At 38.0% G+C, this 27,082-nt stretch overlaps 1 long non-coding RNA gene across 3 annotated transcripts; it reads left to right on the top strand.

The window, feature by feature from the left end:
• Window positions 1-8,991: 8,991 nt before the first annotated feature.
• On the top strand, window positions 8,992-16,436 carry LOC149668153 (uncharacterized). 3 transcript variants are annotated; one of them, XR_016367977.1, is made up of 3 exons: window positions 8,992-10,191; window positions 15,007-15,097; window positions 16,194-16,436. It is a non-coding gene; the product is annotated as an uncharacterized LOC149668153 (long non-coding RNA). The 3 variants fall into 3 exon arrangements; XR_016367979.1 differs by lacking the exon at window positions 15,007-15,097; XR_016367978.1 differs by lacking the exon at window positions 8,992-10,191 and having other exon boundaries at window positions 14,495-15,097.
• The last annotated feature ends 10,646 nt before the right edge of the window (window positions 16,437-27,082 follow it).

Here is a 27,082-nt window from a genome sequence, read left to right as displayed (position 1 = left end):
GATTTAAAGTTTTGCCCTAAAAAGTCAGGGATTTAAAGTTTTGTCCTAAAAAAGTCAGAGATTTAAAGTTTTGTCCTAAAAAAGTCGGGGATTTAAAGTTTTGTCCTAAAAAAGTCGGGGATTTAAAGTTTTGTCCTAAAAAAGTCGGGGACTTAAAGTTTTGTCCTGAAAAAGTCAGGGATTTAAAGTTTTGTTCTAAAAAGTCAGGGATTTAAAGTTTTGTCCTAAAACGCCAGGGATAAGTCAGGGATTTAAAGTTTTGTTCTAAAAAGTCAGGGATTTAAAGTTTTGTCCTAAAACGCCAGGGATAAGTCAGGGATTTAAAGTTTTGTTCTAAAAAGTCAGGGATTTGAAGTTTTGTCCTAAAACGCCAGGGATTTAAAGTTTTGTCCTAAAACGCCAGGGATTTAAAGTTTTGTCCTAAAACGCCAGGGATAAGTCAGGGATTTAAAGTTTTGTTCTAAAAAGTCAGGGATTTAAAGTTTTGTCCTAAAAAGTCGGGGATTTAAAGTTTTGTCCTAAAAAGTCGGGGATTTAAAGTTTTGTTCTAAAAAGTCGGGGATTTAAAGTTTTGTCCTAAAAAGTCGGGGATTTAAAGTTTTCCCTAAAAAGTCGGGGATTTAAAGTTTTGTCCTAAAAAGTCGGGGATTTAAAGTTTTGTCCTAAAAAGTCGGGGATTTAAAGTTTTGTCCTAAAAAGTCGGGGATTTAAAGTTTTGTCCTAAAAAGTCGGGGATTTAAAGTTTTGTCCTAAAAAGTCGGGGATTTAAAGTTTTGTCCTAAAAAAGTCAGGGATTTAAAGTTTTGTCCTAAAAAAGTCAGGGATTTAAAGTTTTGTCCTAAAAAAGTCGGGGATTTAAAGTTTTGTTCAAAAAAGTCAGGGATTTAAAGTTTTGTCCTAAAAGGTCGGGGATTTAAAGTTTTGTCCTAAAAAGTCGGGGATTTAAAGTTTTGTCCTAAAAAGTCGGGGATTTAAAGTTTTGTCCTAAAAAGTCGGGGATTTAAAGTTTTGTCCTAAAAAGTCGGGGATTTAAAGTTTTGTCCTAAAAAGTCGGGGATTTAAAGTTTTGTCCTAAAAAAGTCAGGGATTTAAAGTTTTGTCCTAAAAAAGTCAGGGATTTAAAGTTTTGCCCTAAAAAAGTCAGGGATTTAAAGTTTTGTCTTAAAAAAGTCAGGGATTTAAAGTTTTGTCCTAAAAAAGTCAGAGATTTAAAGTTTTGTCCTAAAAAAGTCAGGGATTTAAAGTTTTGTCCTAAAAAAGTCAAAGATTTAAAGTTTTGTCCTAAAAAGTCAGGGATTTAAAGTTTTGTCCTAAAAAGTCAGGGATTTAAAGTTTTGTCCTAAAAAAGTCAGGGATTTAAAGTTTCGTCCTAAAAAAGTCGGGGATTTAAAGTTTTGTCCTAAAAAAGTCGGGGATTTAAAGTTTTGTCCTAAAAAAGTCGGGGATTTAAAGTTTTGTCCTAAAAAGTCGGGGATTTAAAGTTTTGTCCTAAAAAGTCGGGGATTTAAAGTTTTGTCCTAAAAAGTCGGGGATTTAAAGTTTTGTCCTAAAAAGTCGGGGATTTAAAGTTTTGTCCTAAAAAAGTCAGGGATTTAAAGTTTTGTCCTAAAAAAGTCAGGGATTTAAAGTTTTGCCCTAAAAAAGTCAGGGATTTAAAGTTTTGTCTTAAAAAAGTCAGGGATTTAAAGTTTTGTCCTAAAAAAGTCAGAGATTTAAAGTTTTGTCCTAAAAAAGTCAGGGATTTAAAGTTTTGTCCTAAAAAAGTCAAAGATTTAAAGTTTTGTCCTAAAAAGTCAGGGATTTAAAGTTTTGCCCTAAAAAGTCAGGGATTTAAAGTTTTGTCCTAAAAAAGTCAGAGATTTAAAGTTTTGTCCTAAAAAAGTCGGGGATTTAAAGTTTTGTCCTAAAAAAGTCGGGGATTTAAAGTTTTGTCCTAAAAAAGTCGGGGACTTAAAGTTTTGTCCTGAAAAAGTCAGGGATTTAAAGTTTTGTTCTAAAAAGTCAGGGATTTAAAGTTTTGTCCTAAAACGCCAGGGATAAGTCAGGGATTTAAAGTTTTGTTCTAAAAAGTCAGGGATTTAAAGTTTTGTCCTAAAACGCCAGGGATAAGTCAGGGATTTAAAGTTTTGTTCTAAAAAGTCAGGGATTTGAAGTTTTGTCCTAAAACGCCAGGGATTTAAAGTTTTGTCCTAAAACGCCAGGGATTTAAAGTTTTGTCCTAAAACGCCAGGGATAAGTCAGGGATTTAAAGTTTTGTTCTAAAAAGTCAGGGATTTAAAGTTTTGTCCTAAGACGCCAGGGATAAGTCAGGGATTTAAAGTTTTGTTCTAAAAAGTAAGGGATATGTCAGGGATTTAGGATATTTCAGGCATTTAAAGTTTTGTTCTAAAAAGTCAGGGATATGTCAGGGATTTAGGATATGTCAGGCATTTAAAGTTTTGTTCTAAAAAGTCAGGGATAAGTCAGGGATTTAAAGTTTGGTTCTAAAAGTCAGGGATAAGTCAGGGATTTAAAGTTTTGTCCTAAAAAGTCTGGGATAAGTCAGGGATTTAAAGTTTTGTTCTAAAAAGTCAGGGACCCCGTTTGGTATATCAAACCATGCTTCCAGCAATGCTAAATTCGGCTCAGGTGTGACGAAGTGGACTCTGGTAAAGATCTTAAAATGGTCGGGAATATTGGCAAAATTTGATACTTGGGATAATCTAGAAAAGTCAGGGATTTTCAATTGAAAAATTTCGCCCCAACCCTGTCGTTAGATCTATGCTCTTTTACGTCTGCCATCGGGCTACAACATATAAAAAAATGTCTTCAACAGTTCCTGATGTAATGTTGTCAAAAAAAAAAAAAAAATGTTCGCGACTGAGACTCCCCCCCCCCTCCTCCTTTTGAGGGTTAGTGAACGCAGCCGGTAACAGTCCTGACTTGTCTATTGCCAAAAGTAGCTTAGTTGGCGCAACTTAAAACTGTACTCCCCCCATCTCCAGGCTCTCTCGACCAATGTTAAGGAGTAGTGAATAAATTGTCCATAATTAACACGAATTATTTTAGTTTGGAGTTTTCTGTTATTATTCGCGAGGTAAAATTCGTCATACGTAATTAGTCATACGTAATAGTCTAGCTCCTCCCACAAAACCCGCCTAGATTAGTTTAGAAATAGCTACGCAAGGACCCTACAGGGTTCGCGCAAACCTGCAAAAATCAGGGAAATAAATAGTTGACAAAAACCTCAGGGAAATTTAGAATTTTTAGTAAAATTCAGGGAAATTTGCGTCAAACAGGGGCCGAGTAATTAATACCCTCCATAGGATTAACATTACACTATACGTTGGAGGCTTATAACCTTAGTTACATTAGAGATATGGGGATGTTCTTTGAGTTTGTAATAGTCATATTTGCCCCCATCCAACCATACTAAAAACCTTAGATTCGAGTTAAAAGGGGCCGAGTAATTAAGCAAAGTGTTCGTGAACATTCCCTCCATAGGATTAACATTACACTATACTCTGGTTACATTAGAGATATGGGAATGTCCTTTGAGTATGTTATAGTCATATTTGACCCCCCTCCTTCGTTAACCTTTGCTCCATGGGATACTCTATATACGGGAAAAACCTGGAAATCTCAGGGAAATTGGTTTTCCAAAAGTTGTATGAACCCTGCAAGTGCACCTGGCGAAGTTTAGCATTCTCAAAGGACATTAAACTTGTGTAAATATTGAATGCCATGAGTCGAGTAATTGCGGCCCTAAAATTACTCATTATCTTATTAGGTGATAATTTGTAACTACTTTTCAAGTCAAAGGCATTTTAGTTTACCTATTTCTTTCGCCAGTAGTATTGCTATTTATTTACGAACAATATAATTGTCAGGCTGTCCATGGTTGATTTTTGGCACTCTCTAGCCACCGCGTAGTCCAGGAGAGTGTTTAGTGTCATTTTTTCAAGGGAGGGTGAAGTGGAAAATCAAGTGATTTTTTTATCGATTCTTCCACTAATTAAAGGACCAGTCTCCGTAGTGAAACATCCAGGAAATATCTCCGAATGATTTTAAAATTCAAAATTAGGTTCACATTTTAAGGGTAATCTATATCTATATAAATCAAAGTCCTGACTGACTGACTGACTGATAATGAACGCCCAGCCCAAACCGCTTACCCTAGAAGGCTGAAAATTTGCAGGAACGTTACTCATAAGTAGTAGGCGCGTACTAAGAAAGATTTCCCCCCAATCCGACGCCATCTTAAAAAATGGCGCCCAGAAATGTAAAAAAAACCTTCTCTATGCAACAAAGTCCGCGCGTTTCAACCGATTTCACAAATATTTAGTAACCTGGCAACCTATAGACGGGCTGAATGGTCTTTCGGGTTGGATTTGTTGCCATCATTTTAAATGCCGGTCAAAAACTTAAAAACCCTTTATGGAATAATGTCCGCGTGAAAAGTAATCGAAAAAATGCATCCCTAGGGGCTGACGGGCAACGCCGAGTGCCTTCGCTCCCAGGGTGCTACAATTATATTACTCAGTAAAATCTACCAATTCTTTATATCATTTTGATGGAAATTCTTATCACACGCGAGCGACGCCGCGGGTAACAGCTAGTTTTAAATAAGGACCTCCGACCAATCGCGTAACGCCCTGCCTTCTTGTTAACAAAATTCTCGTGGCACGCTCCGTGTCCAATGCAATTTGTCACGAGATTTAATAAAAGTTGCTCGAGATGTGACAATCGTGGCGCGAGATGTGACAATCGTGGCGCGAGATGTAGAGCGTACAACGGAAATTTTTTCAACAGGAAGGCAGGTCGTTACGCGATTGGTCGGAGGTCCTTATTTCAAATTATCCATAAATTCTGAACCTAATTTTGAATTTTAAAATCATTCGGAGACTGTATTTCCTGGATGTTTCACTATGCAGAATGGTCTTATAAATAGTAGAAGAATCGATAAAAAATCACTTGATTTTCCTCTTCACCCTCCCTTTAAAGGGAACGTAAAGAAGGCATCGGCTTGTGGGTTAAAATTAAATGAAATACGTCACAGGCAACACGTGACGCCAAAATCCAAAATTTGCATAATATGTGCTTGCAAGAACGTGCTTGCTACGTGGTAGATCAATATTATGGTCTCTGAAATAAAATAAACATTTACACGCAAATAAATGTGTCAAATATTTCGCAACTTGGAAGACTTTGGGAAACACTGAATTATACCTTACTGGGTTCATACAAACCTGGAAAACCGGGAAAAATCAGGGAAATAAATAGTTCACTAAAACCTCAGGGAAAATTTAGGGAAATTTCGAATTTTTAGTAAAATTCAGGGAAATTTCGAATTTTTAGTAAAATTCAGGGAAATTTCGAATTTTTAGTAAAATTCAGGGAAATTTCGAATTTTTAGTAAAATTCAGGGAAATTTCGAATTTTTAGTAAAATTCAGGGAAATCTCGAATTTTTAGTAAAATTCAGGGAAATTTCGAATTTTTAGTAAAATTCAGGGAAATTTCGAATACCTCCACCCCCCTCAATCGTTAACATTTGCTCCATGGCATACTCCATATACGGAAAAAAAAAGCCTGGAAAATTCAGGGAAGTATATGGGGAAAACCTGGAAATCTCAGGGAAATTTTTTTCCAGAAGTTGTATGAACCCTGACCTTAGCTGACAGCGTTTTAGGCCCTCCGCCCAATGCGAATCAATACGTGCGTACATGGTACATGGACTAGAGGCGCCTTTAATTTCTTGATAAAGTCGATGGTGTATTTTTGGCCACTGAATAAGAATTACAAAGTGTGATATACTAATTTTGGGAAGTTTTAAAGACAGGCAAGTTGCCAGCTCGGCAATTTTTTATCTTTTATTTCTTGGTAACCAAAGATCACTTTTTGCGTCTTTTCGTTGTCACTCAATCATTGACCTTGGCTTGTTTAACGCCACAAGCTGAACCTGACTTAAGGTCTTGTTATGAATTGTAGTTTAATAATAACAAAATTAAGTTATTTGAAAGTTGAATTTACGCATTTTCTATTGACGCGTAGCGATTTGAGGGCGCGTCATAGGGCGTATTCCATTTACCCCCTCTGAGATCGCCCGCGACTGGCTTTATGAGAACATAAAATCCGACCGAGAACGCCACGATCGTTCCCAGACAGATTCCTCTGTTTATTTTAGTATTATTTCCGGAGCTGAATTAATATTAGCAAATGTGGATGAGAGGGAAAGTATGACAATGGCCATAGAGCCTGTGTTAAAAAACGCGGACATCAAAGTTTCGCCAATAACTATTTAGTTTACTAGTGACTGATGAACTTGCAAACTCGCGACTGAAAGTAGTTCAGACATTTATGCTCCTTGGTTTAACCATAGCCCACTTGGTTACGCGCATCACGATGCAAGCTGCTCGCGCTATAGATAAATTACCGAGATTTGTTTTAAACGTATCTAGTTTTATGTGCTCTTTTATTGCTTCGATAACCTTACTTAAATCCATATTATACCTTCAAATACCTTTTAAAACATTACAACATTACCAGCTACTCTGTTCTGACTACAAACACAAATCGAGAATCGAGGAAGTTCTAGCATACACAATAGCAGACGACGGTAACAGCGTAACCGCGAACTAACACAAGACCTATTTTAAGGGAGTGAACAGGCCCAGTATAGCTACGCCAATAAAACGGTCAACTACGGCGAAACTCTGATGACTCGCGACTTTTGGCCATTTTCATACTTTTCCTCTCATCCACTTTTTATTTGAGTTTTTTTCCTGCCGATACGTCACTACAACAAAATTTTAAAATGCCCCATAATTCTTTTAAAAACTAAGGGGGTCACTGGACATATTGACCAATACATTTTCCCAAGTTTTGATAGCGCGACTATGAAGATGCGACACTATTTTTGCATACTCCATAAATATTTCGTTCAAAAGGTGGGTGGGGGGGGACACTGGACACGTGTCCCAATTTTCTATTTCCGACCAGAGAGAATTTAGAAGGGGAGTGGAAGGGGTAGTTTGGAATGTAGCGCAACGTCGTCTGCTAAACGTTATCTAGGCAGGTCGATTTCCGGTATGATGCGTTTGTAACAGAGAGATTTTAGAACACGTGACCGGAAACTCGCCTACCCCAAAAAGCTCAACGCGACATCTTGTTTGGGCGTCATCACGTTTAATAGAGTCAAAGAGGGGGGCTTCCACTCCCCTATTAAATTCTCTCTGTTCCGACTTTGGCCATTGGCACTGAGCGATCTTTTTATACAGATCAGTTCTCGGGTAAATGGATAACGGAAATCCGAGCGCGAGTTCATTTAGATCTACCAAAGGAAGCCTCAAAATTTTTCAGAGCACACCCGGAGCGCCCTAGACGAGGGGTCGGACGTTTTGGAAAAAACAGATTTTGTGATTTTTAGCCACATCGTAGTATACGATGAGGCTCTTAGTTTGACCCGAGCCGTAGTAGTAGTAGTAGTAGTTGTTGTTGTGGCCGAAGTTTTCGCTTCGTTATCGTCAGATTTTAGCTTAAAAGGAACTCTATAGTACCTTAACCCACCAATAGAGCTATTTCAGAGGGGGTAATGGCTACGTCACCAATGCTATTTGCCCATAGAGTGCTGTCAGTTGTGACGTCAGATCCAAGGTTAAACGTCACGAGTCTGCCTTTAGCAATGGGCGGCCATGACAGTTACCGTTTTTTCTTTATGGGAAAACAGCATGGGTGACGTAACACCGGCGCTTCTGACAGCACTCTATAGAGAAAACCCTCATAAAATGGCCGCCCTACACTCAAAGGCAGGCCCAATTTTCGTAGCAGACGAAATTTTTCCCCCACTGAAATAGCTCTATAGGGGTAACTGATCTCGGTTAGAGATTTTATTTTATTTAAAAAATTTTCACATCGCACCCGGGAATTGAACCCGGGTCGCTGACGCAGCAGTAAGACACGCTACCACTGAATCAAAGAGACTTAGTAGGAGGTCAGTTTTTTCATCGTTTAGTTTATCTCTAAAGTGTCGGGGGTGGTACCTCTTCATCTGTGGGGACGGATACTTTTTAATTTTTATCTGTGGGGTCGGATACTTTTGAATTAATTTGTATCTTTTGGTTCTTTATATTTATTTTATTTTTAAGTGCTAATTAAATAGAAGACGATGTGGCTACTATTTTCACCTAACCCCTGGGTCAACTTGTTTTTACTTATTTTATGATTTCTTTACTGATTTTGTGTTTTCGTTATTGATTTCGGATTTTTTAAGTTGGATTTCGCGGGTAGTGTACGGGATTTCTCGAATGACCGACCCCTCGGCCCTAGAGAATTAAATGGAATACGCAAATGACGTCGCTAATGTTGCTTTAGACTTCGGAAGATAAATGTTATCATAAGGAGATTATCTCTCTCTAAGGGCCCAAGCGCATCTATTAGCAAAAACATCTAGTTCTGCTAGATGTGACGTAGATTTTGTATAGGGGCTCCTTCCGAATTTTTCGTGAAATTCGCGGGAGAGAAAAATAATTTTCAAAATCAGCCACGACCAATATCCTAAGCCGGTCGTGGTCTAGAGGCGAGCTCTGAGATAACGCTCCCAAGCGGTTGGGAATCAAACTAAAACAGGCGGGTAGGCGAGAGAGGAAGGACTGAGGGGAAAAAATAAGTAAGAGAATTTCCAGAACCCCCCAGCTCTCTCAGACACAAGAGGTAAATTCGCGCTTAGTAAAAATCACGAAGAGCTGTCGTGAGAAATATTTAAAATGTTCAATGCCGGGTTACTCTGCAGCGAATGCGCTCGGCCTCTGTTTAGGCTATACAATTATTATACCACTTGAGATGAGACGGATGGCTGACCAAATCGGACATACATACATTTCAACCGTAACATAGAATCTTGGGCCCTTAGAGAGAGTTAATGTCCTTATGATGTTATCGAAAGTCTGAAAATTCCAGTACCTGAATTTTTAAAACGGAACTTTCAGTACCCGAATTAAAAAAAAAAAAAAAAAAAAAAAAACATTATTTCAAGTGCCAAAAGAGACTCGGTATCAGGCAGCAAAAATGTTTGAATTTTCATGTTTGATAAAAAGAATCATTTTGAGAGCCGACGTATAATTTTAAGTGCTTTTTTAGCCTCATCGTAGTATACGATGAGGCTTTTAGTTTGACCCGAGCCGTAGTAGTAGTAGTAGTAGTAGTGGTAGTGGCCGGGGTTGTCGCTTCGTTATCGTCAGATTTTAGCTTAAAAGGAACTCGATAGTACCTCAACCCATCCATAGGGGTAACTGAGCTCGGTTAGAGACTTTATTTTAATTGAAATTTTTCATGGTCGCAGCCGTGATTCGAACCCGGGTCGCTCGCGCAGCAGTATGACACTTTACCACTGAACCATGAGTGCTTTAAAGAACTAGCGAGTTTTCTTCCTTTAATATATCTCTAAAGGGTCGGGAATGAGGGAGGTTCCTATTTATTTGTGGGGTCGGATACTTCTGAATAGAGATGGGCCGATACCAGTTTTAACCGATACCAATATCATTCGATACTTGGGAAACCGATACGTACCGATACCGATATTTTACCCGATCCTTCGAATAAACCGATATTAAACCGATACCGATATATTAACCGATATCAATAAGAAAATAGATGCTATAATATAGATTGTAGAGATGGGCCGATACCGATCCCATATCGGTATCGGTACCGATATTTGAATTTAAACGATATATCGGTATTGGTTGAAAATGAACCGATATTTTTCCTTAAAAAATATCGGGTAGAAATATCGGTTCATTTTTAACCGATACCGATATATCGGTTAAAGTCAAATATCGGTTCATTTTTAACCGATACCGATATATCGGTTAAAGTCAAATATCGGTTCATTTTTAACCGATACCGATATATCGGTTAAAGTCAAATATCGGTACCGATACCGATATGGGATCGGTATCGGCCCATCTCTACTTCTGAATTTGTGTCTTTTGGTGTTTATATTTATTTTCTTTTTATTTATGTGCTAATTAAGTAGATATCGATGTGGCTACTATTAAGGCCCAGCCCTTGGGCCATCTTGTTTTTTTCTATTTTAGACATTTTCGCTTTACACTTGCGACGAGCCTACTGTGGATTTACAATAGAAACCAATCAAAAAAAAAAGTCCGGGTGTACTGATTGCTTCTCTATTTAAAATTGGCGACAATTATTGGTAGGCTTATCGTCAATTGGCAGCAATCTTTAAAATTGGAATAATTAACGCTTAGCCTAAATTTTTCGCTTTTTAACTTTGTAACACGCTTGATGCGTAAGCCTAAAACAAGCAGCTTTTGGATTTTGTTTTTATTGCAATTTTCTGGAGACTAGATTTTTTTTCTATACTCTAACCTGACTTACATACTGTATTACTTGCGGGTAAGATTATCTAAACAGCCAGGGATAAATTTAATTTTACAAGTAGGAATGGAGAACGGTTAGTATTTACTGGAGTGCGACTCATAGACCACCCAGTATAGAGCCCCTCCCTCCAACACGTAACGAAAAGTTTAAATTATCTTATTGGCTCATCACTTAAACTACGTTTTGATGACGTTGCTGATGGGGACGGCGAAAAATACGTAGTTCCTCTTTACCGCTGTTGCTATGACCCGCCTCTTCTCTCTTACCCCTTTGTCCCGTGGAAGGGGGTCCGAGACTTAGACGCGCGCACAGATAACTCTGTTCTCCATTCCTACTTCTAAAATTAAATCTATCCCTGATACAGCCATATTCGTTGCGAAGTGAGATCAAAAGTACATAGATAAAGACAAAAAGTAAACTTCACTGAAGCTTGCTCGCGCGCCTTGTAATATGAGAAACACCCCTTTAGCATCAGAATAGTCCCGACCCCCTCTGCGTATGATTACCGTCACTATAGACTAGTGGCGGTAGAGAGGGGCGTAGACTGTGTGTATCCCTCCGCGCGTTCTTGTAAGAGTGGATACTGTGCGCTCCCAGTAGGGGGATGACACTAAACTAAGAGATAGAAGGGTATGACGTTTGCGTACGTAGTACTGCCATTACCGAGGGGTCGGACGTTCGGCATTTTAGTGTACGGGATTTTGAGATTTCAAGATTTTGCCCCATATTTTGAGATTCTGACTCAGATTTTAGAAATCTGGAAATCTAGTCCAAGATTTTAAGATTTCGGGATTTTAAAGGAGATTTTCAGATTTCGAAGAAGATTTCGGGATTTTGTTCAGCTTTTTCAGATTTTGAAGGAGATTTCGGGCTTTGGAACAAGATTTTCAGATTTTGAAGGAGATTTTCAGATTTTGAGGAGATTTTCTGATTTTGAGGAGATTTTCTGATTTTGATATTTTAGGATGAGATTTCGGGATTTTAGGTGAAGATTTCGGGATTTCTAGATTTTAATGTGAGATTTCGGGATTTTAGATGAAGATTTCGGGATTTTAGATGAAAATTTCGGGATTTTCAGATTTTAAGGTAGGGATTTCGGGATTTCTAGATTTTAATGTGAGATTTCGGGATTTTCAGATTTTAAGGTAGGGATTTTGGGATTTCTAGATTTTGACGTGAGATTTTAAAATTTTCAGATTTTCACGTGAGATTTTTAGATTTTTAGATTTTGACGTGAGATTTCGGGATTTCGAGATTTTCGAGAGAGATTTTAAACAGATTTCAAACGAAGTGTACGGGATTTTGACAAACGTCCGACCCCTCGGCCATTACTCTATATACCGTAGCACAGGGGGCACTCGTGAATTGGCTCCCAAAGTAGCGGTAGTAGTGCCAAGATTTAAAGGGACTGCAAAGAAGGCATCGGCGGGTGGGTAAAAATTATTTGAAATACGTCACAGACATCACGTGATGCCAAGATACAAAGACTCCTCATGGAGTGGGACTAGTTAACATCTAGTCCTTGTTTTTCGCGAGATTGCAGCGCCAATTCCATGAAGTGGTAGTTTTGAAATAAAACGAACTAAGCTTCTTTGAACCACCCACGCCTCTCCTTGGTCACGTGGTGCCTCTGACGTAATTCAAATAATTTTTACCCACCCGCCCATGCCTTCTTTACAGTCCCTTTAACAACCTCAAAGCTCTTTTCTCATTGGACTGTTCGTGTACGGGTTGAGAAAAGGGTTGTTTACTTCTTATTTTTCAAAGGCTGGGCACTGAACGAAATACACTTTTTCTTCTGATCTATGAACTTATGATGAGGCCATTTTTACTGGTCTAAACGCCGCTTATTCGCTGTACACTTAAGTATCAACAGAGCGCGTCACCCTCTAGGGGTTTTTTTTCTACTGTCTAATGTCTCGCGATACTGAGGGTTGCCAACACCCTTTTTTACATTGGAAATGGTCTATTATTAAGCCAAATATTTCCACGCCAATTATTGCCTAAAGCCTAGTTTTCACTGAGCAAAAACTTCGCGCAAAAAGTGAAAGATGATAGGTCCCTGAACCCGCTGACGTTTACTAAAGATCTTGACGTAAAACGCTGTGTAAGTTCCGCCTTAGTGGTGTTCTATTTTAAGATTTACTGATATAACACTAGTAACAGGTTAATTATAATCAAGCGATTAGTAAGTTAAACGTTAAGGTGGAAAACGTGGCGTTAATGTATAGTTGATTTTATAAAATAAAAGCGTATGCTCTTGGCCATCTTGTTAGAATGTTGCTTCGTCTCTAAGTCACATGGCCTAGATGTATTGCAGGGTAGCATTTCCGTTGCCAAAAATATTTAGGGGCCATTCCCTTTGATTAGTCTAAGCCTTGCCCATGGAATTTTTGGAACTCGCCACATCAAGCCTTATAAATTAGTTATAATACTAAATTGAGCACTGATTTACATTCACTATCCTACTTAAATTTTAAAATAAAACTACCTAGCCAAGGCTTAACGGTATACACTTTAAGTTTAGTCCACTCGATCACGCTTGTAGCTCGAACGAACAACGTGACTAAGTGGGCTGTACTTTATGGAAATGGTCGACTTTCATTCGCTCTATAGCGAGATGACGTAGAAAATGACGTCGAGGGCAGCAACTTCTCTGTAAGCTCCTCATCTTTTATGAAATCAACTATTCATTGCTGCTTGAAAAAAACCACTACTGATGTTTTTTAGTCCAGTGAAAACTAGTCTTTAATTCGCGGAGAAATCGAGAAGGAAAGCATTTTACACATATTTAAACACTTAAAAGCTCATCCTGTAAGGTTTTCTTCATTTACCGAGTCCGCTTTATTTAACTGATGACTGCGGTTGTAGTTGATCAACGCTTTGTGTTCTTGTTGCGACTACGTCAACAATTAACCCTACATTAAGAGTGGAAGTGACAGAGTCAAGGAGGACCTTCCGAGAAACAACACTGCAATGAAGATTCAGGAAGTGTCTCTTGCGACTCTGTCACTTGTGATTTAAAAGATTCTGGTCTGGGTTAATTGTTTAAAGGGTATGAGATTCTTCGTTTGAAAAACCTCCGATTTATATAACAAAAGATAGAATTAATTTCTGTGAATTCAAAAATATCAAGCTTTTAAGTCTCCGATTTCTGCTTATTTGACCGCAATATGCATTTGAAAATGCTTCATATGAAATTACTTGAAATCCACTTTTTAAGAAAGGCTAAAACGTTTCCCTGTTGGCTGACGTCACATATATTTTTCACGCGAGATGATGCCACTCTCTCCGCTATCAGACCCAGAGTTTAGACTGGCGAGAAGCTCGAGACACGAATAGGATTCCCGCGCTTTTTTCCCTGACGTCATTGTGATGTCATCAAACGGGCGAACAAGCTCGACAAGACAAAATTATTGATATGGAAACTGAGTTTTCGTGATTTTTCAATGGATTTTAAAAATTAGAAACTTTGGTTCTATTATATTAAAAACTTGATATTTTTGAAAGTAGAGACTTGAAAGTGTAATATAATACCACTTTCGTGGTAAAATATGATATGATATTGTAAATTCGCATACCCTTTAAAATTGTGTACGAATTTATACGACGAATATATAATGAGGACCAGAGCGAAAAATAGAGCTAAAAGAATTCGCTTTGTTGTTAAACTTAATTCATTTAGAAATTTGCTGTCCTTACAAGCAAGGCGAGATAAGCGTTGACCAACTGCAGTCCCCAGCGAAATTTAGTGGACTCGCGTCAGAAAGAAAACTTTCAAATGTTTAAAATTCCAAAATCTGACAAATTCACTCGAGTCCGTTAGGATTAAGTAAACCGCAAATTATAGAATGTAAATTACGGTTTGGTAAAATAAAATCAGAAGTGAGATGAGACCAGAAGTACTGAGCTAACCAAATTCTTCACTTGGCGAAAGTGAATATTCTTGATAACACACCAACGGTTGGCCCTCTGGTAGCGGTTTCTGAATTGTCCCTCCAATAGGTGAGACGCTTGCGGCGGTAGACGGCCGAACTAGATTCAAGGAGCCGCGTCCGTGTTCCTCGGCTTTAGGTTGAGGGGAAGGGGTGGGAAATGTTTTTCGAACTCGACCAATTTTTTTCTCTCTAGTGTAGGCGCGTGGGAAGCGGCGAATAAAATCAGAGAGAATTTAGGCGGGGAGTGGAAGGGGGGTTTGGAATGTAGCGCAACGTCGTCTGCCAAACGTTATCTAGGCAGGTCGATTTCCGGTATGATGCGTTTGTAACAGAGAGATTTTAGAACACGTGACCGGAAACTCGCCTACCCCAAAAAGCTCAACGCGACATCTTGTTTGGGCGTCATCACGTTTAATAGAGTCAAAGGGGGGGGGCCTTCCACTCCCCTTCTAAATTCTCTCTGATAAAATCCTCAAATTTGTTCACTAGTGCCAGGATCTACTATCAATGCTAGAGCTCTTCACTTCTAGTCTCATCTTACTTCCGGTAAAACTTCGAAGTTCGAAGCCTTTTCCGTGTGACAATAGAACTAACTAAATATTGGCATCAAGCTTACCATTTTGGGTTTAGGCTTGGAATTGTTTTCTGATTCTCGTGTATTAGGCCTAATTAATTTCATTCCCTTTCAGTTTTAAAACAATACTGCCCCGTTAAGTAAAAACTTTGACAGTGCCAAGCACGGGTGATCAAAATTTCAAAAAACTCAAAATGAATTACACAGTAAGTATCAGGTAGTCGTTGTTGTGTGAGAAAAAAGCGTCACGATTACCCATAAGAAAATTTTTTTAAAAAAACCACTGTCAAAAGTCGAATGAAACATTAAATCCCCTTGTTAAGCATGATTATTTATTTTTTCTCGAAAAAGTCGCTGTTAAAGGGATTCTTAATTCATTTTCTATCAAGTATTTTTACTAGCAGACTTTGACCTACAAATTACCGTCAGAACAGTCGCTACAAAACTTTACTAGAAATTCTTGATGAATGATTTCAGTATCTCTTTTTAAATCACCTTGTACAAAACCTAACGTCAGCATGACACGAAAATAGGCGCATGGTTTTATTTGTTTAACATTTTAATAAAAAGAATACCAAATTTGCGTGTATTATCATAAGAAAATAATATATAGCTCCCTATAAGTATGAAACTCTCCATTTAAGCCATGTAAACAGCATTTTCTTCCATTGAAATTTGTAAAAAGTTTCTAAGGCCACCTATTAAGAGTTTTTGGCGTTAAAAAGATGAAATATTTGTTTAGAAAATTATCAAATTTTATATTGTAATTAAATTAAATAGTTAAAGGCCTAGAAGTTATTATTATGATAATTATAACTGATTAAGTACATGTCAAAATTATCATAATAAATTAATAGATGGCGCGAGACTGTGACGAACGAGGCTAGCGCCTACACTTGTACGAGGTAAGGAGTATCCCCGGCCCATCGTGCCTTTCGCGGACACCTTAGGTGGCGGAGGCGGTTTCGCCCCCCTTTTACTCTTAGTACCGAAACTTCTCCCCACGGGGCGTAAAAGCGTAAGGGCGCCAAACTTGGGAGCAAATGCTGTAGTATGAAAATGTACTACGTTTCATACTTATAGGGAGCTATATTTTATTTTCTTATGGTGCTATATATTTCGTTACTGTTTTAAATGCTGGCTGGATCCTCGAAGCCGGTGAGTTACGTACGTGTAGTCTACTAAGTGTTAATTAATTTGCAACTTAACGTTCTTAATTAAATTGCAACGAAGGCATTTTTAACATACTTCATGGTTTTATATTTTCGCGTTCGTTTTTTTAACTTTTCAACCCCATTTTAGGTCACTATGACGAGGAAGTACAAGATTACGACCAATAAGGTCGTGAGCTCCTCATCGACCGAAGCAAATCAGATGCTCTATGGCAAGGAGCTGGCTGAATACGAGAATATGGACGTCGATGAGCTCCTGACTAAACTTTCCGCCGACGAGCTCGAGCAACTAAGCAACGATGTGGATCCTGATGTAAGATATTTCATTTTAATGTCATAGCACGCGATGGTCAATAGCCCTATCTTGGAACACTTTCTCAAGCTCTTTGTAAAGTCAGATTTTTCAGTACCAAATAAGTTACTGAAGTGAACAAGCAGACCAACACATTAACAGGGTTCATACAAACCTGGAAAACAGGGAAAACCTGGAAAAATCAGGGAAATAAATAGTTGACAAAAACCGGAGGGGAAAACTCAGGGAAATTTAGAATTTTTACTAAAATTCAGGGAAATCAGGGAAATATGCGTCAAACAGGGGCCGAGTACTTAAGCAAAATGTTCGTGAACATCCCCTCCATAGGATTAACATTACACCCAACTTTGGAGGCTCATAACTCCGGTTATATTAGAGATACGGGGATGTCCTTTGAGTATGTTTTAACCCTATTTGCCCCCACCCAACCATAATAAAAACTTGGGGATCGAGTAAAAAGGGGCCGAGTAATTAAGCAAAATGTTCGTGATAGGATTAACATTACACCCAACTTTGGAGGCTCATAACTCTGGTTCTACTAGAGATACGGGGATGTCCCTTGAGTATGTTATAGTCCTATTTCCCCCCCCCCTTCCTTCGTTAACATTGGCTCCATAGGATGTTCCATATACGGGAAAAACCTGGAAAACTCAGGGAAGTATATGGGAAAAACGTGGAAATCTCAGGGAAATTTGTTTTCCAAAAGTTGTATGAACCCTGATTAAGTTTTTCCCTTCATTTTGGAAAAACAATTAATATATATCTATATAAATCAAAGACTGATTGATAATCAACGCCCAGCCCAAACCGCTTGCCCTAGAAGGCTGAAAATTTGCAGGAACGTTACTCATAAGTAGTAGGCACGAACTAAGAAAGATTTTTCCAATCCGCCGCCATCTTAATAAATGGCGCGCGCCCAGAAATGTAAAAAAAATCTTCTCTACGCAACAAAGTCCGCGCGTTTCAACTGATTTCACAAATTTTTAGTGCACTGGTTTCCTTTAAGCTATAGACGGGCTGAATGATCCTTCGGGTTCGATTTGTTGCCATCTTTTTAAATGGCGGCCAAAAACTTAAAAACCCTTCTTTATGGAATAATGTCCGCGTGGAAAGTAATAAAAAATGCATCCCTAGGGGCTGACGGGCAACGCCGAGTGCCTTCGCTCCTAGGGTTCTACGAAAATATTAGTCGAATCAGTAAAATCTACCCATTCTCTATAACTTTTTGATGGAAGTTCTTTTTACACGCGAGCGACGCCGCGGCTAACAGCTAGTTATGCAATATATGAGGTTTTCTAATTACGCTTGTATCTTCTCTGGATTTTATGATAGAGTTTTAAGGCCGTGTTTTATGGATAGAGGGAATTGCAATCTTCCAAATGAGCCCTTAAAATAGTCATTTGAAGCTCTCAAACTTAAGTTATGACGATTTTAAGAAAAGTGTTCCAAATTAGGGCGGCTGACCTTACAACATTGGTTTGCATCTCGAACACCGTGAACCTTGGAGCGGAGCCTCCGCAATGTATCTAAGCCCGTGCCTATCGCGAAGCGAGAATATTTTTTCAACTAATTTAGTTCGCCGTGTTATCTCTCTTGGTGGCGCTTTTAGCTTGAAGTAGAGGGTGGAAACCCCCATACCTATAGAGCAATTTCAGAGGGTGTAATGGCTACGTCACCAATGCTATTTGCCCATAGAGAAAACCCTCACAAAATGTCCGCCCTATACTCAAAGGCAGGCCCAATTTTCGTAGCAGACGAAATTTTTCCCCCACTGAAATAGCTCTATAGCGTACCCCCACCTACTGTACCGTAGTCCTCCCAGCATCCTCAGCGGTTAGGTAGTGTCGTACTGGACGAAATAGTTCGTTTTATAAAAGAGGAGGAGCTTATAGTGAAAATGTTGCCCTCGACGTCATCTCGCTGGAGCGAATGAAAGTCGACCATTTCCTTAAAACATAGCCCACTTGATCACGCTGTTTGCTGAGCTACAAGCGTGATAGTGTGCTAAATGAAGACCGTTAAGCCTTGGCCAGGTTGTTTTATTCGCATTTATTTTAAAATTTAAGTATGATAAGTGTTCAATTTAGAATTATAATTAATTTCTAAGGTTTTCTTTCTCGCCAATGAAATGCAGAGTGAAAACAACCCCTTCTTTAATTTGCCCGCGGATTTTGAGATTAATGTCTTACCTAGATAAAACAAGTTCCATCTTTTAAATTAGATACTACCTTAGTTACTTACAAATTTTCAAGAGTTCAAGGTGGTGTATTTTATCTGAATATTGATGTTATTATGTTTAATATTACTGACCTTTTGTAAGGGCGACTCCCTTTTGGTCAAACTAAGCGAACTTACCACAGTATGGGGAAACACTAGGGTCTTAGGTTAGTGGTTAAGCGAACATCAATCAATTGAACAAAAGCCGTTAGTGGAGATTGACAGTCTAAAAAAATTTACGTCGTGTTATATTGTGTGACTACTAATGCTCTATTTGTTAATTGGCGAATTGTCAAAATGCTCTAGACTGAGTAAGATTTTTAAAGAATGTTTTCTCTGGGTCGATCCTTTATAATTCTAGAAATTTTTCCAAACAGTCTGTACTGTACTGAAGTATATGTTAGAAAAGCAACTGATGAATAGAATTCTTTGTCTTATTATGAAAGACCGTTCTACGGTTCACCATTCACACAAATGTCTCTCTATTGAATAACGTTAAGTGTGTAGTGATTGATCAAACATTTGAAATAATGAATGAAAGTTGATTTACATATAGAACAAGAAATAATTACAACTTGAATACAATCTTAGTAGTAGTTGTATAAAAAATATTAAGTCGTAATAGCTTAATTGCAAGTCACCGTAATAACAACACAGTTAAATATTATAACATGAACATGTGAAAATGTCATAAATTGTTTATTTTTAACGTACCGAATCGTGAAATTTAACAAATTATTATAGCTCTAATGAACTTTCATCGTCATAGACACAAGGGCCATGGTTAAGACGTGAGGGAGTGTAATTATGAACTGTCGGCTAATAAAATATACAGAATCCGCGCAACCAACGCGTGGAGTTTGGCGAACGTGGATTTAAGTTTAAAGGCCGACTTCCATTGAAAAGAGTTCTAGCGAACTGAAAACCGAGCATCGAGTCTAACAATGGAGCGACCGTGCCAATTTTCGAATCCCCGCTGGGGAAAAAGATGGAAGGGTTCTAGCTAAACTAACTGAAAGCCGTGCAATGTGGTTCTAGCGAACTGAAGATACGCGATAGAGAATTTCCTTCAGGGGAAAGCAAAAATTCGAGGGGAAATAAATTTAAAAGGATTTCTATTGTTCATCTTCAGTTCGTTAGAACCACATTGCACGGCTTTCAGTTAGCTAGAACCCTTCCAACTTTTGACCCAGCGGGGCTTCGAAAATCGGCACGGTCGCTTGGTTTTCAGTTCGCTAGAACTCTTTTCGATGGAAGTCGGCCTTTAAGGGCCGTAGAATGAGGGGGTCGAACTAGCGACAGAAACGGATCGAAGGAATAAGTAAAAGAGGCAAAAAGATGGGGTGAACATAGAGGAATGACGAGGGAACGGATTTTGTGGACAAGCACCGCTCTCTTATATGGTATTTTTAGAAAACGAAAGCGCTATAGAGATGCTATCAGATGTGACGTCACCGCCTATGCCAAACATAATGGGTCTGTCTTTGGTCAATGCCTACGTAATCAATAATAATTACGTAGGCATTGCTTTGGTAGTTGGCAGTCATGTTTGGTACAGTTTTTTCTCTGTGAACGAGTAGTATGAGCATGAGTGACGTCACATTAGTCTTTTTGAAGGGTTCTAGCTAAACTAACTGAAAGCCGTGCAATGTGGTTCTAGCGAACTGAAGATACGCGATAGAGAATTTCCTTCAGGGGAAAGCAAAAATTCGAGGGGAAATAAATTTAAAAGGATTTCTATTGTTCATCTTCAGTTCGTTAGAACCACATTGCACGGCTTTCAGTTAGCTAGAACCCTTCCAACTTTTGACCCAGCGGGGCTTCGAAAATCGGCACGGTCGCTTGGTTTTCAGTTCGCTAGAACTCTTTTCGATGGAAGTCGGCCTTTAAGGGCCGTAGAATGAGGGGGTCGAACTAGCGACAGAAACGGATCGAAGGAATAAGTAAAAGAGGCAAAAAGATGGGGTGAACATAGAGGAATGACGAGGGAACGGATTTTGTGGACAAGCACCGCTCTCTTATATGGTATTTTTAGAAAACGAAAGCGCTATAGAGATGCTATCAGATGTGACGTCACCGCCTATGCCAAACATAATGGGTCTGTCTTTGGTCAATGCCTACGTAATCAATAATAATTACGTAGGCATTGCTTTGGTAGTTGGCAGTCATGTTTGGTACAGTTTTTTCTCTGTGAACGAGTAGTATGAGCATGAGTGACGTCACATTAGTCTTTTTGAAATAACTCTTTTCTCTGATCGAAATTGACAAAGCTCGTAATTAAAGGGACTGTAAAAGAAGGCATCGGCGGATGGGGAGAAATTATTAGAGATACGTCACAGGCCCCTCGTGACACCGATATTCAGACTCCACGTGGAGTGGGACTTAGTCCTGGTTTTTCTCGAGAATTCCCCGATTAAACGAAGCATGTTTCTTTGAACCACGTATGTCCTTAATCACGTGATTATGACGAATTTCAAATAATTTTCACCCACCTTCCGATGCCTTCATTTCAGTCCCTTTAAATTTAATAATAAATCAGGCAATTGAGGGTGAAAACCAAACGTTCGGGATAGTACAGTTTTCTTATTGGGCACATGCCAAAGTTGATACCTTCATCTATTGTTCTGTTTATAAAATTTAACTGTGCCACTTGGTTCAAATCATATTCTTACCTTTAATAAAACCAAAATTTTGGTAAGAGACTTTTAAAAACTTGAGACACCTCTGTTATATTTCCTCTATGCGGAACGAGACAACCCTATAGGCAGGCGCCCACGCCTACACAGTCTAACGAAGAGCACCCACAGACTTAACGTGCCAAGAAAACGGGCACGCCGCGTACGATTTAACCCACCAAAAGTATACATGCATTATGCATTTTATACTGGACGTTGTCATCTCCTAATACTTCTTCGTTTCATTCGTAATGTTTACCGAGAAATGGGGTGATATATTTTAACAAGATCTTCCAGATCTACTTTATCAAATTATCATCCAATCTTTTAAAGTGCATGTTCGAAGAACTGGAGTAAATTACACTCAAAACGTAATAGATCCGAATGCCCCCTTTTTATCCAAAATTATATACTTCAGCCCACGTTAAAAAAGTATAAGCCCACGTAACCAAAGTTAGATGATACGATTGAAAATTATTAGTAATTATATTGACTATTATAAGGTTATATAGGTGGGTGGAAAAGTATAGTGTTGTTTTAGATCTGAAAGCGTTATTGGACGTTTTTAACCCTGAACATTTGTATAAAAACGAATTTACGTGAACATTATTCATTTGACAAGTGTAGTTGACCTTAAATTCATGGTTTCATTTAATTAAGACTTCATACCTAATAATTGAAATTCCTTTCTCAATTTAGCCACGATGGCTCGTTAGTTTGTCCTTGGCATACTGTACGTGTTTACAAAAATTAAACCATGGCCATTTTATGAACCCACAAAATTATTCTGGGCGCATCTCAAAGGTTTGTAAGAAATTATGGGGCGATTTATAGTCGAAAATGTACTATGAAATTTTGCCCTAAGGTCCACCGTTTCCCTCAAGAATGTGATTTTACATTTCTGTCCGCCATTTTTTAAGATGGCCGCGGATTAGAAAAACCTTTAATTTAGACCCTTACAAAAATCTTCTTAAGAGTTCTAAAGGAATTTCTTTGGAACCCTACGGAGCCCTTGGGATCATTTTCTAAAGAAACTATTTCCAAAGACTTCCATGGAATTTCCTAAAGAATTCTTGAGATAAATTTCCAAAGAATCTCTTGGGATTATATTCTAAAGAAATTCTTTTGGAATTCTAGAGATAAATTTCCAAAGAATGTCTTGGGATTATTTTCTGAAGACGTTCTTTAGGAATTCTAGAGATAAATTTCCAAAGAATGTCTTGGGATTATTTTCTAAAGAAATTCTTTAGGTATTCTAGAGATAAATTTCCTAAGAAGGTCTAGGGATTATTTTCTAAAGAAATTCTTAAGGAATTCTGGAGATAAATTTCCAAAGAATGTCTTGGGACTATTTTCTAAAGAAATTCTTTAGGAATTCTAAAGATGAATTTCCTAAGAAGGTCTAGGGACTATTTTCTAAAGAAATTCTTTAGGAATTCTAGAGATAAATTTCCAAAGAATGTCTTGGGATTAATTTCTAAAGAAATTCTTTAGGAATTCTAGAGATAAATTTCCTAAGAGGGTCTTGGGATTTTTTTCGAAAGAAATTCTTTAGGAATTCTAGAGATAAATTTCCAAAGAATGTCTTGGGATTACTTTCTAAAGAAATTCTTTAGGAATTCTAGAGATAAATTTCCAAAGAATTTCTTGGTATTATTTTCTAAAGAAATTCTTTAGGAATTCTAGGGATAAATTTCCAAAGTAGGTCTAGGGTTGTTTTCCAAAGAAGTTCTTTAGAAATTCTTGAGATAAATTTCCAAAGAATGTCTAGGGAATATTTTCCAACGAAATTCTTTAGAATTCTTGAGATCAATTTCCAAAGAAGGTCCATGGTTTATTTCCAAAAGAAATTCGTTATGAATTATTGAGATAAATGTCCAATGAAGCTCTAGGGTTGGTTTTCCAGAGAAGATCTAGGGTTTATCTTCCAACGAAATTCGTTTGGAATTCAAGAGATTAATTTCCAAAGAAGGTTTATTTTCCAACGAAATTCGTTTGGAACTCAAGAGATTAATTTCCAAAGAAGGTTTATTTTCCAACGAAATTAGTTAAGAATTTTAGAGATGAATTTCAAAGGGCCAGATATATTGCAATTATGCTTTACATATAATTATCTCAAAATATTTTTACCCAAATTGTTTAGCTAAAGTTTTCCTAGATAGACATTAACTTGATGGTTAAAAAAATTAAAAACGTTTCACGAAGGCTTGTCCCGTAGCTAAGGCTAGGCAAGCGCTGAAATGGAATGTTATATTTACCTATTTTTTTATTATATTTTTTTTGCCTTCAATAATCCGTGAGGTGTTTATGTAAAGGATAAAATAGATTAAAAGTAAAGTAAAGTAAGAGTAATTAAAATCGTTATGTTTAGATTTACAGGGAATCTAAGCTGGCAGTCGGAATTTTTGCTTAATTCTCTTATGGCATGTTTTATCTTTATTTCGAGCGTAATTAGAGTCCAAAATAAATATTTTTCAAAAAACATTGTAGAGGAAATTAGGTTAAACGCGTTTCTGATACTCGAAAAACTCTCAGTGAATATACATTATTAAATTTAACAACGACGTCTGTATCTACTGCTTGGCCGTTAAAGCCTCCAAAACCCACTTAGTACCCCATACAATTGCACAAGGTTTAAAACTTTCTGCCGTTTACGGATGTTTTTAAGTCGATTAAATGTCTGACTTTTAAAGCAATTTCACACTGCGTGCGAGAACTTCCCTCTCTATAAGGGGTGTAGTTCAGCATATAAGAACTACACTTCCTGTATTGGGATATGGTTCTGCATGTAAGGACTATCCTCGTTTCAAGTGGCTAAATTAATTTACCAACTTCTCTATATATTTCCCAATAAAATTCCAAAGATATTTCCCAAGAACATTCAAAAGATATTTCCCAAGAGAATTCCAAAGATATTTCCCAAGAAAATTCCAAAGATATTTCCCAAGAAAATTCCAAAGATATTTCCCAAGAAAATTCCAAAGATATTTCCCAAGAAAATTCCAAAGATATTTCCCAAGAAAATTCCAAAGATATTTCCCAAGAAAATTGCAAAGATGTTTCCCAAGAAAATTCCAAAGATATTTCTCAAGAACATTCCAAAGATATTTCCCAAGAAAATTCCAAAGATATTTCCCAAGAAAGTTCCAAAAATATTTCCCAAGAAAATTCCAAAGATATTTCCCAAGAAAATTCCAAAGATATTTCCCAAGAAAATTCCAAAGATATTTCCCAAGAAAATTCCAAAGATATTTCCAAAGTAATTTCCAAAGAAAAAGAGGCCAATATTCCCCAATTTCCTAAAGAACGCCTTAAGGATTTCCAAAGAAATTTCCCAAGGAATTTTCTTAAGAGTTCTTAAGAAGATTTTTGTAAGGGGAGTAACGTCTCTGCAAAATTTCAGCCTTCTACTTACAGCGGTTTGGGCTGCACATTGATTATTAGTCAGTCAGACATTCAAAAATGTATCTTATATTATATTTATATTAAAAATATATAGGGTATGCATTTAAAAAAAGTCCCGACACATTTGTCTCTAAGCGTAAGGCTAATTTCCTATCTTCAAATAGAGTTTTGCGGTCAACTGAGACAGAAATACGATAATAAGTATTCTCCATGGGGTTTCTAACTTTTTGCAGTGCTTTTTGTTAGAAGGGAATGCGCGGCTCCTTTGACCCTTTGAAGTCGTGAAAGGGCGCTTCTGGATGCGGTTTGCCAGATCGAGGCTTCCTAGACTTAAAAGAAGCCGATGCGATAGAGGCGATACTACGTGCATTCCTCTGGTGATAGACGGGTTGAAATTTGAGGAACGACCTTCAGGGGGGTTTCACAAGGACGCTGCATTCCATAAACAGACGCAATAGAAGCCGACTATTTCCGGTATGCCTTGAAATGCGGAAGAAGGGGTGAGTTATTTTTAGTCTCACCGTCTATTAATTGCGTGGATCATTAGATTGACCTGGTCTGTACCTTTTCGAAATTATTTGTGATGTAAAATTCGTCATCAGAAGTAAGATGAGACTAGAAGTACTGAGCTAACCAAATTCTTCACTTGGCGAAAGTGAATATTCTTGATAACACACCAACGGTTGGCCCTCTGGTAGCGGTTTCTGAAATTTCCCTTCAAAACGTGAGACGCTCGTGGCGGTAGACGGCCGAACTAGATTCAAGCACCCGCGTCCGTGTTCCGCGGCTTTAGGTTGAGGGGAAGGGGTAGGAAATTTTTTGGAACTCGACCAATTTTTTTCTCTCTAGTGTAGGCGCGATGGAAGCGGCATAGAATCCTCAAATTTGTTCACTAGTGCCAGGATCTACTACCAATGCTAGAGCTCTTTACTTCTAGTCTCATCTTACTTCTGGTAATGCTAGAGACTTGCAGCTCGAGCTAGTTCGAGAACGACAAGCGAGAATTGACTGCACTCGGTTAATTTTGCACTCCATCTTCCTATTTAGTCTGTAATAAACCTTTGGCAGCGCCAAAACCAGGCGTGGCTTTACGAAAATCTATCTCACGTTTCTTATACTGTAGAACATATCTTATAAACCTTTGCTTTTATTGACATGGCCCAAGCGTGGCGAGCTTACTAAAGTACCGCCCATATCCCTAACTTTGATCTTGAAGCCGCGGAGACCTTAATATAATTCCCCGCGTCATCTCTATAATTTCTCGGTGCTGATCAACTCATATACGCTAAAACGAGTTTACATATTTTCATATTAAGTGCGTCACAACAAGTACCACACTGTTGCAATATCGTTTCAAGGGAATACGAAACAATGGGAAGTTTGCAGAAAGGTTGGACACACCGCTGTTAGGTACGGTATACATTTATCCATCGTTACAGGCGCGAATCTTACCGGAGCCTCCGAGATGAACTAGGCCCATGCATGTCAAATTTTATGTTAAGGAAAATATTTTCACCATATATGTGTACGAGGTGGCGCTTATATTACCGTTGTGACAGGGGTCTTCCTTAAATTATCGTTGATATTTCAGGGGTCAGTCATAAAATTTTCATAATAGAGAAAAGTTTCATCCTTAAATTAACTTAAATGTTTTTGGGGCCATTCACTTTTTATTGAATCTTTCGGTTAGATTGTATTGATGACAACAAAAATAAATTTTTTTAATTAAAATAATTCAGTAAGAGTAATAAAAACGTATACTTAAAATTCGCGACCTTGGCTCAATACCTAAGCAGCCGACAGGGTCACGGGGTTGAACTTTGTTTATTTTACAGTAATATAAGCGCCCCCAAGCGTAGAACCACGGCGAACTAAATTGGTTAAAAAAATATTCTCGCTACGCCACACGCATCTCGGAGGCTCCGATCTTACGAAGTAAATTTTTATAGAAAGTTCGCGGACTCTTGAGGTCTTAGCTACTATAGTTCAACGGAATGCTGAAGAAATGATAGCTGATATGTTGTCCGAAAAAGTCGCCTTTAATCCAAAGCCTAGATTGCAGAATTTCATCTTTAACATCATATCTCAAACTGCTTTTTGGTAAAACCAGGAAACGAAACTTGCCGAATATCGTGGGTTTAATCTATTATTACTAAAACTTTAGATTGGACGAGTTAACCGAAGCAGAGCGTCAAATAACGATGAAAGAGTTTGATCTTTTCCACGAGAGTATGACCATTTCCCCCGGAGACTTTTCGCCTATTCTTTATCCGTTTTTTCGCAAGTTTCAAAAGACTATACAAAAGGCGGCGGAAGCTGTTGGGGCATTTTTGAAGGACAGATTGAAAAAAATTAAGAAAGATTACAATCCTGGTTATAAACCCTTACAAAAATCTTCTTAAGAACTCT

The sequence above is a fragment of the Phalangium opilio genome, unplaced genomic scaffold, assembly GCF_054372755.1.
Source record: "Phalangium opilio isolate 3A_F unplaced genomic scaffold, DU_Popi_V2 ptg000056l_1, whole genome shotgun sequence".
Classification (NCBI taxonomy): domain Eukaryota; kingdom Metazoa; phylum Arthropoda; class Arachnida; order Opiliones; family Phalangiidae; genus Phalangium; species Phalangium opilio.
This window is presented reverse-complemented; position numbering and strand designations above follow the sequence as displayed.